The sequence below is a fragment of the Petromyzon marinus genome, unplaced genomic scaffold, assembly GCF_048934315.1.
Source record: "Petromyzon marinus isolate PM22_M1 ecotype Great Lakes invasive population unplaced genomic scaffold, UKy_Petmar_22M1.pri1.0 PM_G_Scaffold_34, whole genome shotgun sequence".
NCBI lineage: Eukaryota > Metazoa > Chordata > Hyperoartia > Petromyzontiformes > Petromyzontidae > Petromyzon > Petromyzon marinus.
In genome coordinates, this window is record NW_027422917.1 from 310,170 (window position 1) to 329,578 (window position 19,409).

Sequence of the window (19,409 nt, forward strand, 5' to 3'; positions counted from 1 at the left end):
TGACTGAGATGACTGGCTGAGGCACCACCTGTGCCCCCTACTGTGCCAACCTGCTGTGCTTTAGCCACCCGGCGCTCCGCTCGTTGTTATGAGCATCGCTCCTCCGCCCTCCGTTGTTGTTGGAGGGCGACTGCCTCCAACTGCCCAGTAGCATCCTTCACGACCCTCTTCCACAGAGGCCGATCTTGACACCGCTGGTACCAGTCATCGGCAAGTCCACTCAGCTCCACGTCCTCCTGTACTGCATCACTCCATCTCTTCTCTAGCCTGTGCCGCGCCCGCTTAGCCCCCTCAATCCGGCCGAACAAAAGCTGTTTCGGCATGCGTTGGCTGGGCATGCGGGCTACATGGCCCAGCCATCACAGCCTTGCCCGCCGGAGGAGCTCACCGATGGGACCTTGCCCAGATCTTTCAAGGATTTGTGAGCTCCTCACACAATCCAGTCTGGTTAAACCCAGGATGGATCGTAGGCAGGCCAGCCTAAATGTTTCTAACCGGCGAAGATGTTCCATTAGGGGGGTCCACGTTTCGCAAGCGTAGAGAAGGGAGGGAATGACCGTGGCCGAGAAGACCTGAAGCTTAGTGCGGAGCGACAGACCATGTAGCTTCCACACAGCGTTACGCAACCGATGAAAAGATATTGCCGTTCGACTGATTCGGAGTGAGACCTCTGCTGTTAAACCAGAACCGGTCATGAGCACACTGCCAAAGTATGGGAAACTCTCCACTCTCTCCACAACTGCCCTATCCCTAATTGGGAGTTATGGGGGTGGAGTGTCCGATGGTACAAAATACCCAGGCAGATGCTTAGTTTTTGGTGGGGCTGATGGTAAGGCCCCACCTCTTAGTGGCATACTCCAGGTTCAGCAGCAGCGCCTCCAACTCCTCCTCTGAGTGAGGAGCAATTACCAGATCATCGACATACATAACGTGGTTGAGCAATAGGGAGCAATCCCTTGACCGCACCCGGGCATCAATCAGCCTCCTATTGTATCTGTACCAAGTGGAAATTCCTCCGGTACAGCTATTGAAGGGCTTCAAGAACTACGTGGTCAAAATAGATGTTAAATAATGTGGGAGCCAGAGGACATCCCTGTCGCACCCCAAGGTGGACAGGGAATGGCTCTGACTCCGGGCCACGTAATTTTACCCGGGCCTGCCCACCATCATGAAGGTCCTTAATGATTGTGAGCAGAGGGTCAGGGACTCCAAAAGCACGAAGAACAACCCAGAGCCCAGGCCTTCTGATGGCATCATAGGCCTTGACGAGGTCAATAAAGCAGAGATGTAAGTCTTGTAGGATTTCCTTATACCTCTGCTCTAGCAGACGGACAAAATATGGCATCTGTGCAGGACCGCCTTCTGCTGAAACTGCATTGGGGTTCCGCAAGCCTCTCCTCAGCGTGCCTAGCAAGTTGATGTTGAATAATCCTTGCCAGGACCTTTCCCGGCACACTGGGGAGTTAGATGCCTCTGTAGTTGTTACAGTCTGTGCAGTCCCCCTTCTTAAAGAGGGGGACCACCAGGGCATCCTTCCAATCCTGCGGAACCCGTCCAGTGGTCCAGACTGTTGTTATGATGTCATATAGGGCAGTCTGTGCACAAACGCCACCCTCCCTCAGCATTTCGCTTGGAAGATCATCTCTGCCTGCTGCCTTTCCTGGTCTCAGACTCTGGATCGCCTTCAGTACTTCCTCAACAAATGTCACTTCAGCCAGCCACTCCCAGGGGGTGACTTCCTCCAATATTTGAGGCACCGCATACTCAGCAGGGTCATCCACATTTTGTGCCACGTTGTTTTCCTGGCTGAGGGATTTCCCCTCCCCCAGGACGTCACAGAAATGCTCAGCAAATCTGCAAATCTGTTCCTGGGGGTCAGAGATTGGATCACCGTTCTTTCCCCTAATGATGGAATTAAAGAGCAATTTGTGATCGCGGGCCACTTAGGCAGACTCCATTTCCTCAGCAATGCGCGACCACCACCCATCATTGCCTCAAGGCTCTCCGAACCTCCGAGTGAAGGCTGCGGTAAGCCTCCTCATTCTCCGACGTGGGATGCTGTAGCCGATGAGAGTGGGCCTGTCGCTTTTTCTCAGCCAGCCTGAACACCTCCTCTGTCAGCCAGGGTCTCTGGGGAGGTCTAAACCGCGTACCCAAAGCAGCCATTGCAGCTGCATGACCCACAGTCCTAAACCTCGCCCATTTACCCTCGACATCAGGAGGAGTGGGGGTCGATGCCAACCCCAGCTGCAAGTGATGATGAAATTCTCGCTTGCAACTTTCATCAGCTCGCTGAGACCAGGCGTCACCCTGTCATTACACACACATACACATATACATACACACATACACACATAAACATACATATGTCTCTGTGTGGTGATGTCTATGGGTCTCTGTGTGGTGAGTGTCACTGTGGGTGAGTGTTGTCAATGTGGTTACCCACAGCCCCGTCTTCGGCCGAGGAATGTGGTTGAAGAAACAAAGACGCACTTGGGGGCTACTGTCCGGCTCTAAGGTCTGTATGTGTGTGTACGTGTGTGTGTACGTGTGTGTGTGTACGTGTGTGTGTACGTGTGTGTGTGTACGTGTGTGTGTGTACGTGTGTGTACGTGTGTACACACACGTAGTCCGGCAAAACAACCCCCTACCTCCTCGCGGTGCCGGACGGGCAACTCTGTCGTGGACAGTGCTGTGGGGGGAGTTCCAATTTTTGATTGGCTCCTCCCCTCATGGCATATGTGTCCACCACAGGGGCTAAACGGGGGCTCTGGACGGGTGCGAGGGGCTGGTAACCCCTCCACCTTCAATTAATTACCACAAAACCACGAATTAAAGTGAAAACAACTAAGCTTGTGCCGGAGGCCCCGGGGGGCCAGGCGTCTATGACGTCTCCTGGCCAAACCCCAATTGGCGGAGCCAGGAGATTGAATACCTACCCTCGGGGCTACTCCAGAAACAACGAAAAGCCACTACGGGTGGCCACGTGGAATGTTCGAACGCTCACTGCAGAGGAGAGGCTGCCACTCCTCTGTCGGGAGCTGGACCGGTACCGCCTGGATCTATGCGGCATTCAGGAGGTCCGGTGGACCGGCTCTGGCTCCTGCCACCATGAGGGGTGGACAGTCCTCTACTCGGGGCAGCAGACTGCCAAACAACAGGGTGTGGGTCTTCTTTTGAACAAAAGAATGAAGGGGGCGTGGGAGCGTGGCGGTGAGGTGTGGGAAGCTGTAAGCCCCAGGCTACTTTGGGCTCGCCTTCCCATCAACCGGAGGCGAGGAATGGTGGTCGTGGTTACTTATGCCCCCACCGAAGATGAACATCCGTGGAGGGATGCAGGCAAAGCCGATGAGTCAGATGCCTTCTATGACCTCCTGTCACAGGTGCTGGCTAAAGTGGCCCCTCGGGATAGAGTCATCATGTTGGGTGACTTCAATGCCCGAGTTGGTCATGATACTGGCACCTGGTCTGGAGTGATTGGAGGGCATGGGCCAGATCAGCTCAATAACAACGGTAGGAGGCTGCTAGATTTTTGTGCAGCCCATGGGCTTGTAATTACCAACACGCTGTTCCGGCATCGGCGCATCCACACAACATCATGGATGCATGCCGGGTCCAAGCAAGAACATCTGCTGGACTACATAGTGACGGACCAGCGAATGCGAGCCCATGTCCTTGACACCAGGACCTACCGTGGAGCTGATCTGCCCTCTGACCATCGACTAGTCATCTGTAAGATGCGCCTGCCATTCTTCCACTCCGGTGGTGGGTGTACACCCAGGACCCCATTCCAACCTAAAGTGGCCTGGTCTCAGTTATCTGATGAAAGTTGCAAACGAGAATTTCATCATCGCTTGCGGCTGGGATTGGCATCGTCCCCGACTCCTCCTGATGTCGAGGGTAAATGGGCGAGGTTTAGGACTGTGACTCATGCAGCTGCAATGGCTGCTTTGGGTACGCGGTCCAGACCTCCCCAGACACCCTGGATGACAGAGGAGTTGTTCAGGATGGTTGAGAAAAAGCGACAGGCCCACTGTCATCGGCTACAGAATCCCACGTCAGAGAATGAGGAGGCTTACCGCAGCCTTCGCTCGGAGGTTCGGAGAGCCGTGAGGCGCTGCAAGGATGGGTGGTGGTCGCGGGTTGCTGAGGAGATGGAGTCTGCCTCAGTGGCCCGTGATCACAAATCGCTATTTAACTCCATCAAAAAAGTAACCTGCAGCGCCACACCTATTACCATCATTAGGGGAAAAAACGGTGATCCAATTTCCGACCCCCAGGAACAGGTTCGCAGATTTGCTGAGCATTTCTGTGAGGTCCTGGGGGAGGGAAAATCCCACAGCCAGGAAAACATCGTGGCACAAAGTGAGGATGACCCTGCTGAGGCTGCGGTGCCTCAAATATTGGATGAAGTCACCCCCTGTGAGTGGCTGGCTGAGGTGCCATCTGCTGAGGAAGTATTGAAGGCGATCCGGAGTCTGAGACCAGGAAAGGCAGCGGGCAGAGATGATCTCCCAAGCGAAATGCTGAGGGAGGGTGGCGTTTGTGCACAGACTGCCCTATATGACATCATAACAACAGTCTGGACCACTGGACGGGTTCCGCAGGATTGGAAGGATGCCCTGGTGGTCCCCCTTTTTAAGAAGGGGGACCGCACAGACTGTAACAACTACAGGGGCATCTCACTCCTCAGTGTGCCGGGAAAGGTCCTGGCAAGGATTATTCAGCATCGCCTTGCCAGGCACGCTGAGGAGAGGCTTGCGGAGCCCCAATGCGGTTTCAGGAAAGGGCGGTCCTGCACAGATGCCATATTTTCTGTCCGTCTGCTACAGCAGAGGTGTAGGGAATTCCAACAAGACCTACATCTCTGCTTTATTGACCTGGTCAAGGCCTATGATACCATCAGTAGGCCTGGGCTCTGGGTCGTTCTTCGTGCTTTTGGAGTACCTGACCCTCTGCTCACGATCATTAAGGACCTTCATGATGGTGAGCGGGCCCGGGTAAAACTACGTGGCCGGGAGTCAGAGCCATTCCCTGTACACCTTGGGGTGCGACAGGGATGTCCTCTGGCTCCCACATTATTTAACATCTATTTTGACCACGTAGTTCGTGAAGCCTTCAATAGCTGTACCGGGGGAATCTCCATATGGTACAGATATAACGGGAGGCTAATCGATGCCCGGGTGCGGTCAAGGGATGGCTCCCTATTGCTCAACCACGTTATGTATGCTGATGACTTGGTAATAGCTGCTCAGTCAGAGGAGGAGTTGGAGACGCTGCTGCTGAGACTGGAGCGTGCCACTAAGAGGTGGGGCCTTACCATCAGCCCCACCAAAACTAAGCACCTGCCTGGGTATTTTGTACCATCGGACACTCCACCCCCACAACTCCCAATCGGTGATGGGGCAGTTGTGGAGAGAGTGGAGAGTTTCCCATACCTGGGCAGTGTGCTTATGACTGGCTCCAGTTTAACAGCAGAGGTCTCACTCCGAATCAGTCGAGCGGCAATATCTTTTCATCGGTTGCGTAACGCTGTGTGGAAGCTACCTGGTCTGTCGCTCCGCACTAAGCTTCAGGTCTTCTCGGCCACGGTCATTCCTTCCCTTCTCTACGCTTGCGAAACGTGGACCCCCCTAATGGAACATCTTCGCCGGTTAGAAACATTTAGGCTGACCTGCCTACGATCCATCCTGGGTTTAACCAGACTGGATTGTGTGAGGAGCTCACAAATCCTTGAAAGATCTGGGCAGGGTCCCATCGGTGAGCTCCTCCGGCAGGCAAGGCTGCGATGGCTGGGTCATGTAGCCCGCATGCCCAGCCACCGCATGCCGAAACAGCTTTTGTTTGGCCGGATTGAGGGGGCTAAGCGGGCGCGGCACGGGCTAGAGAAGAGATGGAGTGATGTGGTACAGGAGGACGTGGAGCTGAGTGGACTTGCCGATGACTGGTACCAGCGGTGTCAAGATCGGCCTCTGTGGAGGAGGCTCGTGAAGGATGCTACTGGGCAGTTGGAGGCAGTCGCCCTCCAACAACAACGGAGGGCGGAGGAGCGACGCTCACAACAGCGAGCGGAGCGCCGGGTGGCTAAAGCACAGCAGGTTGGCACAGTAGGGGGCACAGGTGGTGCATCAGCCAGTCATCTCAGTCAGTCGACCCGTGGCACCTGGGTCTGCCCCGTGACCTCCTGCCAGCGGGCGTTCGACACTTCACGTGGCCTCAGGGTGCACATAGCCTGGCACAAGCGTCGTGGTGACGTCACCGCCACTTAGTGGCGAATGGCGGTTGTTGTTGTTGTTGTACGTGTGTAGGGAGCAGTAGTGTAGCGTTTAGTGCCACACTGCACTATGAACCCGGCGAACTGGATTCGATTATCTGAACCGGTCCTGGGCCTCGCCTAGGTATACTCAGCCTCAAATGAGTACCTGGTGCAGTGTAGTAAACATCGCCACTCGGGATACAAAGGCGGTCGGGCGTGGTGCTGGCCACCCACCCCCTCGTGTACCGTTCCGGCCTTCATAGGTGCTCGCTAACAGCACTTGCCCCTACATTCTATTAAGGCTATAATAGGGAATCTTTGTATGACCATGTGTGTGTGTACGTGTGTGTACGTGTGTGTACGTGTGTACGTGTGTGTACGTTTGTATGTGTGTGTGTACGTGTGTGTGTGTGTGTGTGCAGATATTGTCTCTGGAATCGTACGTCTGGAAAACGGTCTACGAAGACAACGAAACCGATGACGACTTTCCAAGCACACAGACTCAGTGACACACAAACGCAGAGACACAGACACACACAGAGACACAGACACACACAGAGACACATAGACACACACAGAGACACACACAGACACATAGACACACACACAGAGACACAGACACACACACACAGAGACACATAGACACACACAGAGACTGATAGACACAAACGCAGAGACACTGACACACACAGAGAAACATAGACACACATGCAGACACATAGATACACACACAGACACATAGACACACACACGCAGACCCATAGATACACACACAGACACTCATGGACACACAGACACATAGACACACACAGAGACACATAGACACACACAGAGACACATAGACACACACACAGACACATAGACACACACACAGAGACACACACACAGAGACACATAGACACACACACAGACACATAGACACAAACGCAGAGACACAGACACACACAGAGAAACATAGACACACACGCAGACACATAGATACACACACAGACACATAGACACAGACACGCAGACACATAGACACACACACGCAGACACATAGATACACACACAGACACATAGACACATGGACACACACGCAGACACATAGATACAGACACATAGACACATGAACACACACGTAGAGACACATAGACACACACACAGAGACACATAGACACACATAGACACACGCATAGACACACAGAGACGCATAGACACACACACAGAGACACATAGACACACAGACACATAGACACACAGACAAATAGACACACACGCAGAGACACATAGACACGAAAAGACACAGACACACACGCAAAGACACATAGACACACACAAAGACATGGACACACACAGAGACATAGACACACACGCAGACACACACACATAGACACACACACATAGACACACACACAGACACATAGACACACAGACACACAGACACACACAGACAGACACATAGACAGACACATGGACACACACGTAGAGACACATCGACACGCAGACACACATAGACACACACACAGACACATAGACACACAGACACATAGACACACACACGCAGAGCCACATAGACACACAGACACAGACAGACACATAGACACACACAGATACATACACACACATAGACACACACACAGACACACACAGACATACAGACACAGTCACACACACAGAGACACAGACACACACACAGACAGAGGCGTGTGTCTGTGTGTGTGTCTGCCAGGATGAGTAAAATAAATGTGTCTCGATAAAAAGATGACCGATAAAAGTGTTTTGAAGTTATATCCGTTGACTTGTGAACCGAATAAATCCTGTGTTCTTCACACACTGAGTCTTGTCATCGTTTTTCTTTTCTTACCTATAAAAGACATTTTTTTCTGTGTGTCTGTCCGTCTGTCTCTGTGTGGACGCACACTTGCTCGCGAACCGTGGAGTTTACTTTTAAAAAAAGTAGCCGGGTACCACGCCGTAAGCCCCGTGGTGAGCCAGCGGCATTCCGTTTTCCCATCCGTAAACTTTAAAAGTTGTTAAATTAACAATTTAGTGCTATTTCGCATTTAAGTATTTCCTTGCGCCGCTAAAGCTGCCCGGGGGTTGCCCCTAGCAATGCTCGCGCGTCATCGGTGGAGGGTGGGGGGGGGATTTCTCATTTGCGTTCAAAATGGTTTTACTTAACTTGATTCCTCTGTTTGTCGTGGCCAAATCTTGTGATGAAAATTTCATCCACTTCCCGCCGTCCAATCAATTCCACATTTTGCACACGGTACTCAGATGCGGTGACAATGCATGCCTGTATCAAAATCGGCATCAATCAATTCATTCGCTACTTTAAAGAAATTTACATTTTGCATGGACGCCTTTTTATATATATTTGTGTACGTGAAAAACGCTGCGGTCCCTAAACTGTGAAATCGGCTCGCACAAAAAGCCGGCGCCACGTGTCTCAGGGGCCATTGACGTACTTGTCGACCATGAGTTAAACGAAGTTGTTAATAAAACCGTTGTTGTTTTTTTAGAAAACTTTTTGTAAAGGAGTTTACTTCCAAGGAGCATTCATCAGCAACAATGAGGCCATTTGCAGAATTCTTGGCTTCCCCATCCATGACCGTTCCCCGCACAGTCGTCCATTTGGCACTTCGCCTCCAAGAGTGAAGCCGGTGGTAGCCGTAGGAGGTGCTGCTCTTCCCGGTCGGTGGGGTTGGCTAGTGCCCCCATCAGACTCGAGGGAGAGAGACCGGAGCTAGCCGGGCTGGACCAGGACTTAGTGTAGGACCCCTAACCCCTGGGAAGTTGTCACACCCTTTGTGCTAATGTAATACACTTAATAAACCTTTGGCGAAAGCCCTTACCTTCAAGCCGTCTCCGAGTCATCGTCGGGAACTTCTCAACACATGGACTGCTAAAAAAATAAATGGAAGCTACGTGCTGCTGACGGTGAATCTGATGCCTTGGGACGAGTCTACACGGTTCATCCCAACAATCGGCAGTGCTGCTTCCCTCCCAATGCTTCTCCATGCTGCCAAAGGGCACACATCTTTCCAAGACCTCTAAACAGTGGAAGGAGTTGTCTGTGAAACATACAGGGAAGCTTTCAGTCTTCGTGCAATTCTTGCGCGTGATCATCGTCTTCAGGAAGCTATGACAGAAGCTTCTGTTGGTCAGTCCCCTTTCCAACTGACTTTGCTCTTCTGCATAAATCTTCAAGTTTGCAGCCCATCTAACCCCATGGGACTCTGGCAAAAATACAAAGAGGGCCTGAGTGAGGACATCCTCCACGGAGCTCACGCCTGGCCACCTTTGTCTCCCCTAGTGGCGATGTTTACACACCGCACTTGGCACTCATTTGAGGCTGAGTCGACCAAGGGGAGGCCCAGAGCCGGTTCGAACTCGGGGACGCTGGATTCTTAGCGCAGCCAGTTAACCGCTGCACCACACGGCTCCCCATTCTGACGGCTCACACACGCACACATACACACACCCATCCACCACCACAGTTAAGACTCTCCACATCCTACCCACCCGGCTAAAAATATCAGTCTCCACAGTCCAATGGCTGCTGGAGCAATCGTCCAATAGACACCTCAGAGCCATCGGTGCGGCGGCGGCGGAGAATGAGGTCCGCTACGTTGTCCTGGTTTGCTCCGTGTAATGGACCCGTCAGAAATCATCCCGAGCCGTCAACAGGCCCAGCCTCTGGCGGTAGTTACACGCAGCCCCACCGCACGCACATTTCTCCACCGCAATGTACAACAGAGAGAAGCTGTCGTGACAGAACGGTGCTCTCACAGCTCACTCAGCCGTCACGTAATTCGCCATTTAGCCAGGCAGAGGCTAACGTACACCATCAAAAACAGTTTCTTCCCATCCGCTGCGGGCCTCTTAAACAAGGCCAAGGGCTAACACTGACTTTATCATTTTATCTACAAAATGACACCTTGCCAATATTAACCATGTTACCCTATTTGTATTTTTTTATTTTTAGATTGTATCTTATAGCTATTTTATATTTATTCAATTTTATATACTTTAGCCCCTTGGTGTTAGTTACACTTTGAACCCTTAGTATAGTAAGACTTGTTTACCACTTATTTAAGATTTTAGATTCCTACATGTTGAATGTATGCACCATCCTGCCAAAGTAAATTCCGTGTCTGTGTGAACTTTCATGGCGAATAAAACCCTTTCTGATTCTGATTTTCTGCTTTCACCTATTAAGAAATCATGAACAGGTGGCCAGGTTACAGGGCAAGAGATTGTTTTTGATAAGGTTATTACACCAGTGTCCAGAAATATTAATAATATAAATAATAAAAACTGAATTGGATGAATTGTCAATATCCCAAATTAAATTAAATATTGTACACGAAGGCTGCCCACTTTCTTTCAGGAGTGAAATGTTCCAAATAATGTATTTATATGATGACTTAAGTCTATCAACATTAAATTATTTAATCAAGGGTTAAGTTATTCGTTTTTTTTATTAACACCATCCGAGGCTAAGAATGTCTTGCCCGTGAACAGGTTACGGTGTTCCTATTGAACCGATTAAGAAGAATCTGACAATATTATTGTTGCGGATTTCCTCGTGCTTGCAAGGGAAAAACCAAACATTCGTGCGGGAGTGCCGGCTTCGTTACGATGTCGCTCCTCGCTCGTTGAGAGTCAGTGACTCACTCCCCCACGTGGCCAGAAATAAAGTTACTCTTTGGTTCTATTCGGTAAAGTCACGTAGGTAAAAAATAGAACAACAAAAATCACGACGTTTCGGCCACAACACAAGCGGCCTTCATCAGGTGAAGGGACCAGGCTGTCTCGAAGACTGCGCTGGAGTGAAAGTCTTCGAGACAGTCCGGTCCCTTCACCTGATGAAGGCTGCTTGTGTTTGTGGCCGAAACGTCGTGATTTTTGTTTTATTTTTTAGCTACGTGACTTTACCGAATAGAACCAAAGAGTATGGATCCTTGCAGTCACGAAAGCTTCAAATCTAGAACAGAAATAAAGTTGTAAAATAAACGGATTACTTTGAGAGACAACAAAGTCCGCTGACCCCTTCTCTCGGGCTTGACCCCCCCCCCCCCCCCCCCACATTCTAGACGGGTCGTCGCATCGCCAGACAGCGCGATGGGAACGGCTTGTGGAGGCCTCTACCCCGCAGCGGATAGATCATGGCTCACAATGAGCAACAGCTGCACGTGTTCCCATGCAGCACGTGACATTCTTCGTGGTTCTAAACTTCTGTGAGTAGTAACCATACTAATAAGAAGACTTGCACACGATAAATTGTGTGTGTCCTACACATATTTAAAAGGCATACAGCACAGAGCAGTATGGGTATTGCATTGCAGCATGTGGCCAGCAGCACTTGGTGCTGCTGTCTGGCTCACGAAGATGTTCGAGGAGCAGAACTCACTGCCACGTAGAGATATATTTTTAGATGAATCCCGTGCCATTGATTACGAGGGCGGTTAGACGGAGGGCATTGAGGACTCCTTTAAACAACGGGGTTCTGGCGTGTTATTATGATCATTAAACCTCCTTTGCCAGTACCAAAATGTAATAATAGGGGTTTTTCCTCTTTTTTCTGGCAACAAAACTGAAACCTTTTTACAAGGATTCATGTTACTGCATTAACCACAATACCTGCAGTCAAAATGCAAACAAAAAACAAATACTATGATAATATATATGATGCATTGTCCTTGAAACTGATTGAGCCTCGACCCAATTGGTGCTCGACCACATGACGCCAAAAGGCACCAATTGGGTCGAGGCTCAAAAGAAAGCCGTCCCTTGGTGTGGACCAATCAATTTCAAGGACAATGCCACATATATATTATCATAGTATGTTTTTATTTTTGCATTTTGACTGCAGGTATTGTGGTTAATGCAGACATGAATCCTTGTAAAAAGGCTTCAGTTTTGTTGCCAGAAAAAAGGGGAAAAACCCTATTATTATGTCATTATGACTCATGGAGTCTATTTCATGACCAAGTAATGTTCATCAAGGGGTGTTTGCACCTGCGAGAACGCTTGCTGTTTATCCCACTATTGGAATTACCTGAACACGTGTTCATCCCTTTGCAGTCACTAATGACGTTACGTCACGTGCAGTGACGTCAGAGAGTGACGTCATGCACGGCGGGCGGGACGGTGACGTCATGTCCCCCTGGGTTGGGACCCGTGACATAAGCGAGGTCGTCGCGAGGAGCCAGGGACGTGTGAAGTTGGAAGTTGGGACCCAGGGTAGGGGGAAATTGGCACCAGGCTAGGGTAGCCTGTGGGTGTGCTAGGGACCTCCCCAGTACCCTACCCCTGGGGTGTGGAGTGTGAGAGGAGATGGTGACACGTGCCTGCAGTGGGAACAGCCCAGCCGCCGCCGTCGCCGCCGCCGAGGGAAGGCTCGGGCCCCACCTCGTCGCCGGGCGGTGATGGCGAAGTCTCACCGAGTCTCAAAACCATTTTTTAGGTCGGTCCTGCAATTGGATGTTTGACCAATAGCACTAAAGAGTGTTTGACACTTAATAATAAAGCCGATCAGCTGAACTGTACTCAGAGAAAACCCGCGCACGTGATGGGATAACAACTGAGGTTCCGCACTGATAGTTTCAATTCACAAACACATCAATTCAATAAATATGCAGATTGAGTCTATTCCCGTACTTAAATTTCATGGTGACTTCACAACCTGCAGCCCCATGCGGCCCCAAACTTGATATCCTCTAGTTTGACCCTCTTTAGTTTCTGAGCTCCAACTAGGTTGGGCACAAATGACCACATTCATGGTGACTTGGCATAGCTGAAGGCCATGACTTTGTCTTGTTGGACAATCATGTTGAGTTGCAACAAACCAATGTAATCTTTATATCATGTCGAGTAAAGACTAACAGGGATGAACTCAACTAAGTCAAGCTGTGGGGGGATCATGTTGGTTTGGGCTCGTGTGATCAGGTTATTTCCACAATGAGAAGTCCAGACAGGGATTTGAAATCACAATTCTTTCAAGAGCACATAGAGGCACTTTGCCACAGCTCTACCCAGCCAAAAGTTTCATGGAAACGATCAAATTATTGTCATAAAATATCACGCATTTATTTTCAGAAAGAACCATGCACCTTAAACCTTGACTTAAAGCTTGTGCGACTGCAGGAATTCATATTATTTTGATCTTTCGGTAAAGTCACGTAGATAGGTTCAAGAGAAACTAATCAAAAACGTTTCGATGGCAACGCAACGCAATCGTCATCAGGAGGAAGCCAACAAAAAGAGGACCGCTTGTGTTGCGATCGAAACGTCGTAGCTTTTTTTTTCTTTCTAGATTTGAAGTTTCGTGACTGCAAGGATCCATACTCTTTGGTTCTTTCGGTAAAGTCACGTAGGCAAAAATTAAATAATAAATAAATCAATAGAAGCTAACACTATGCCCCAAAACAGAGACATGAGATTGGTACATATTCCACGCATGGTTATTTTTGTTTCTCAATTATTTTAACGGCTAAACAGGTGGCACATTATGTTCAGTGTATTTGGTAATGTTGTTCAGTGTAGCGCAGTGATAAAAGTGTCCAACCTATAACCAGATAGTCGCCAGTTCAATTCCCACACAAGAGGTAGATTCTACAATTATTCCAGTTTAACACGTAGGCTTTCGCGACCAATTATTCCTCCGGGATTGACGCAGTAAGTGCCGCTTTGTGGAACGGCAACGATCGCTTCACAGACGTGTCCTTAAAAAATACCTTCATTGGCTGAGAAACTCCCGTGAAAATAAGCATCAACCAATGCTCACTTAGGCTTGAAGACATTTTCTTACTATGTCTCTTTGGCCATTTGAATTCATGGCCAAACATAAAATGGCCAGAGTGGAGCTGGGCCCGAACAGCGTGGCTTTTAACTGCAGGCCGACCCACTATTTGTCGGCGTTCGGCTGGCCTCTTGACCAGCGGAAGTCGGTTTGCGATATTCACGGGATTGCGTGCGGCACGACGCCTCATTAATTGAAATTTGCAACCGTCGCGAAGATTCTGCGACGCTTTCGTTGCCGGTAATCTACAGCTCACTCCAGCGCTGTCCTCCAGACAGTCTCGTCCCTTCACCTGATGAAGGCCGCTTGTGTTGTGGCCGAAACGTCGTGAGAATTTTCTTATTTTATTTTTTACCTACGTGACTTTACCCAATAGAACCAAAGAGTATGAATCTACAGCCTCCTTGAACACCCCCCACCCCCCCACAGCTTGCCGACCAAAGCTCTGACGAGCTGAGCAGCTTTGACCGACAACTCGCTCCGTGTTCTGCATTCCTGAAATCGGTGCCCTGCCGAAAACGCAACAGCAATCACCGCACAGCCTGCTGATCTATCTGTTGTGCGGCTCGATGGCCAGGTTCCTGCTGACACGCGGCTTGCGCGGCCAAATCGTGGTCATCCCAAATGTTGCCAAGTGTCTCTTTGCTGAACGGCAGCAGCAGCGGCGGCGACGACGACTCCATCTCCTGACCCACCTCCACAGGTGGCGTCTGCACCGACTTGGGCACCAGATGCTTGGCCGGCACGAGGCAGCGTGGGGGGGGGCACGGCGTGGGGGGCACGGCGTGGGGGGCACGGCGTGGGGGGCACGGCGTGGGCACTCAGTGCTTCTGCTCCTCCTGCTGCTGCTGTGGCTGCTGCTGCTGCTGCATCATTTGTTGCTGCTGTTGCTGCTGCTGTGGCTGCTGCTGCTGCTGTGGCTGCTGCTGCTGTTGTTGCTGTTGCTGCTGTTGTTGCTGTGGCTGCTGCTGCTGTTGCTGCTGTTGCTGTTGCTGCTGCTGTTACTGCTGCTGTTGTTGCTGTTGTTGCTGCTGCTGTTGTTGCTGTTGTTGCTACTGTTGCTGCTGCTGCTGTTGCTGCTGTTGCTGCTGTTGCTGCTGCTGTGGCTGCTGCTGTTGCTGCTGCTGCTGTTGCTGTGGCTGCTGTAGTGGCTGTGGCTGCTGCTGCTGCTGCTGCTGTTGAGTTGACTGGTGACGAGGCACACGTGGTATGGCTGAGGCTGAGTGGGAGGGCTGCTCAGAGTGGACAGCAGGATTTTCCTGAAGCTCCATGACCTGCTTCCTGTTGAAGTTGTATTTACTGAAGAGTTCGAACACAGGGGGAGGACGTAGAGTTAGTACAGACACACAGGTCCATGCCTGTGGGTCTCATCATGTTAGGTACAAGCCCATCTTGACACACACAGGTCCATGCCTGTGGGTCTAATCATGTTAGGTTCAAGCCCATCTTGACGCACACAGGTCCATGCCTGTGGGTCTAATCATGTTAGGTTCAAGCCCATCTTGACACACACAGGTCCATGCCTGTGCGTCTAATCATATTAGGTTCAAGCCCATCTTGACACACACAGGTCCATGCCTGTGTGTCTAATCATGTTAGGTTCAAGCCATCTTGTAATCCTTGAACCCAATATCACACCGTGCCCTTGACAGCAATATAATAATTTGACATCAATAAAAACACATGGGATGTACTGCAGTAATTAACACCACTGCATAGTACTGTCGTTTGTAGTAGTTTGTCCTCAATATAGCATAAGTGGAAACAACCCTGGGGCAAAATCTGAAAAGCATACTTCCCAATCTCTAAAAATTAAGAGTGTACAACTTAATGTTGTTAAGTTTAAATAACGGTCGCTAAGCACAGGCCCAAAATGCTAAGAAGCCAGCAACAGCACCGTAAGAATGTCTTCATCTGCTTATTTAATTCAGCAAGGTGATGCGAAACCTCAACCATAAGGGCCCATCTACCAATGAGTCACAAGGCACCATGGGTAATGCTGGGGCCCCTCACCGAGTCTCAGGGCATCCGTGATGGACTAGGACGTGAAATTCGCACGCACAGGAATCCACATATCAGCTTCATTTAGTCGTCATGGATATTGTTTAAAATATTTGCCATCTGTTGCACAATGGCATACTCGTTGGTTTTTTTAGTAGTCTCTCGTCATGCCAACTTGACAACAGTATTTGTCCTCTGGAGATACTGGCCTCCACCGTGTGAATGTTGAATCGACACGAATACCTTGGTCCCACCGACATTGCTCATTTGATCTGGGAGACACTTTCACCTTCCTGTGACTAACAGTTAATCTTAAAGCAGTGATGGTTTGGGCAGCAGTGATGGTTTGGGCAGCGATGCATAACCTGTATTCAATTTCCCTTGGGTAAATTCGGCTTTAACGGGTAACTGGTATTGGTTTGTAAACAAAAATTGTGGAGAGAAAAGAGCACGTTGCTGCCTCGTGAGCCACAACTCAGCCTTAATAGGTCTCTTAAACGGTCACTTAGGAGAGCTTTGTGTTGTTTGTCGTGCAAATCACCAAATCAGCTGCTCCGCGCATGGCAGGATCATCTCCCAGGCAAGGCCAGTGAAGTGTTGCATGTACAGAGTCCACGCAGAGGGCAGCTTTACTTCTATACGGGCCAATGCTATGCTTGCAGCCGCCACCACGGATGGACGGAAACTCAGGAATACGTGGTCTGCATACACACAAACAAAGACAAAAACCCTCCGTTTAGCCTTAACAGACTGTTGGGGCTAACATTTCACTGTGCAATACAGTATTGTAATAAATACATGCGGTATATAGTTTATACTGCACTACTGTAAATTATCTCTGTTTTTGCTAAATTATCACCATTCTGTAAGACTCCCGGCTAGGCTAAGGACGATATTTCCGAGTTACGGTGTTGGTCGCTGTAACGCAACTCTGTCGTAAGTCGAGGACTACCCTGGAAACGCCTTACACACAATAACAACAACAACGTTTTATTCTTAAACAACGCTTTCTTATTTTAAAGTGAGCGAAAAGGTAAAGAAAAAGTCGAGTGGGCAACGGGAAGTGGACGACGTTTTGATCACAAGCTTTAAAGATTAACAATAATAACAATAATAATAACAACAATAATGAAATAGTTTATAACTCACCGCCGTGAGAGAAGGACGTGGCGCCTGCTTCCCCGGCGAGGCGATTCCACACTTTAGAGACCGCGGCGTTTCATTGACCTAGCCAAAAAAACATTAAATTAAATCATTCGTCCATACAAAAAAATTGTAAATTGCTTTAAAAGAGCCTCTTAATTGATCGATTACTTTATAAATTAATCTTCAACGTGCTACTTATTTTTTTGTGTGTGTGTGAGATGCTGTCCGTAACTCGTTAACACGCGCACGGGGCAGGCGCGCCTAAGACACGCGGCGCCTGCTCGCCGCGCAAGACGATTCCGCAGTTTAGGGACCGCGGCGTTTTTCCCACCCGCACAAATTTTTTTAAAGATGCCGTCCATAAATCTTATTTTTATAAGCTGGAAAGGAGGCAATGAATTGATTAATTGACGCCGATTTTAATACAGGCTATGCATTGTCATAGCCTGTATTAAATGTAGTAGACTACATTTTTATTACAAGAATTTGACCACGACAAACAGGGGAATTAAGTTCGGTAAAAGCGTTGAAAAATTTAGAGGGGCAGAAATTACTCCATCGAGAACACAACATTTCAATTCAAACCCAGTAAACATGCAACGTTGAGCCAACGTTGGCATTTGGTTAACATAAATGTACACACACAGTGTGATTAACATAAGTGTACATACACACACACAGTGTGATTAACATGGTGTACACACACAGTGTGATTAACATGGTGTACACACACACAGTGTGGTTAACATGGGTGTACACACACAGTGTGATTAACATGGTGTACACAGAGTGTGATTAACATAGTGTACACACACAGCGTGATTAACATGGTGTACATACACACACAGTGTGATTAACATGGTGTACACACACAGTGTGATTAACATGGTGTACACACACAGTGTGATTAACATAGTGTACACACAGTGTGATTAATATAGGTGTACACACACTGTGTGATTAAAAAAGGTGTACACACAGTGTGATTAACATGGTGTACACACACAGTGTGATTAACATGGTGTACACACACAGTGTGATTAACATGGTGTACACACACACAGTGTGATTAACATAGTGTACACAGAGTATGGTTAACATGGTGTACACACACACAGTGTGATTAACCATAATAAAGGTTTTTGGGTTAGATCGCGTTTATTTATAAATGTGTCGTAACCCTCCACCACCCGACACGGCCAATCAGCAAAAAAGTGTCACGTTGACAAAAGACAAATAATTCACTACTTCAGCCCACCGGTGTGTTGAGTTAATCCACATTCACAGTTTGAGTACGACGTTTCGCTGGTAAATACATCCAGCGTCATCGGGCAATTCGCCAGAATGGTAAAGCCCTCGCTTGCTCCCGGTTTTATATAGAGCAGCAGGGTGACATCATCACTTAACTCATATCAGGTGCAGTGATTAAAGGCGGAGGGGGGGGTATTGTAATTATATAATCGATTAGTAATCAGTCATTGGTTATGATTAGTAATGAGTTGTAGATTAGTAATTCTTTAAATAAAAATGTAATGTGTATTATTCAATAATACGCTTCCAGGCCGCACTAAGCCGGTAGCTGTCAGAGCGATTAAAGTTATTCTTGTTCCTCTCAATTTCAATGGATTCTCTAATTAGTCTTTGCCAGTAATAATTAGTTTTACACACCACTGCAACATTGTCAAAATCAATTGAGTGTCCTTGTTGACAAGCATGTTCTGCCACTGCCGACAGTTGTGTTTGAGATAATTTAATATTTCTCTGATGTTCTTTTAGTCTTACGCTGATGTTACGTCCCGTCTGCCCAATGTAGCAGCTGCCACATGAACAATTAATCTGATATACACCTTCTGTTGATAGTTTAGGTAATGCGTCTTTAGTGCAAGATACTAGTTTTTTTAATTTTGTGTACTGTACCAAATCTTACTGTAATGTTTTGCTTTTGCAAAACACGGGCTAATTTGTCAGTTACTCCTGAGATATATGGAATTTTTATTGTTTTAACAATCTGGTCGCTTTCAGCAGTATTGCTTTGCGATCGTGATTTGGCATTCAGTGCTCTGTTAATTTGAGCATTATTGTAGCCATTCTGTCGTAGTGCGTCTTTAACGTGTTTAATCTCTCTCACTAGACTCTCACCATCTGACACTGTTTTAGCCCGATGTATGAGCGTCTTGATAAGAGAGGATTTCTGAGCTGGATGATGATGTGATTCTG

The 19,409-nt window shown here is 48.7% G+C and overlaps 1 long non-coding RNA gene across 1 annotated transcript; it reads right to left on the reverse strand.

Annotated features, from left to right (window-relative positions):
- Positions 1-13,314: 13,314 nt before the first annotated feature.
- LOC142915733 (uncharacterized) lies at positions 13,315-17,435 on the reverse strand. Its single transcript, XR_012936074.1, has 3 exons — positions 17,196-17,435; positions 16,588-16,747; positions 13,315-15,344 (listed from the first exon to the last, which is right to left on the reverse strand). It is a non-coding gene; the product is annotated as an uncharacterized LOC142915733 (long non-coding RNA).
- Between the last annotated feature and the right edge of the window lie 1,974 nt (positions 17,436-19,409).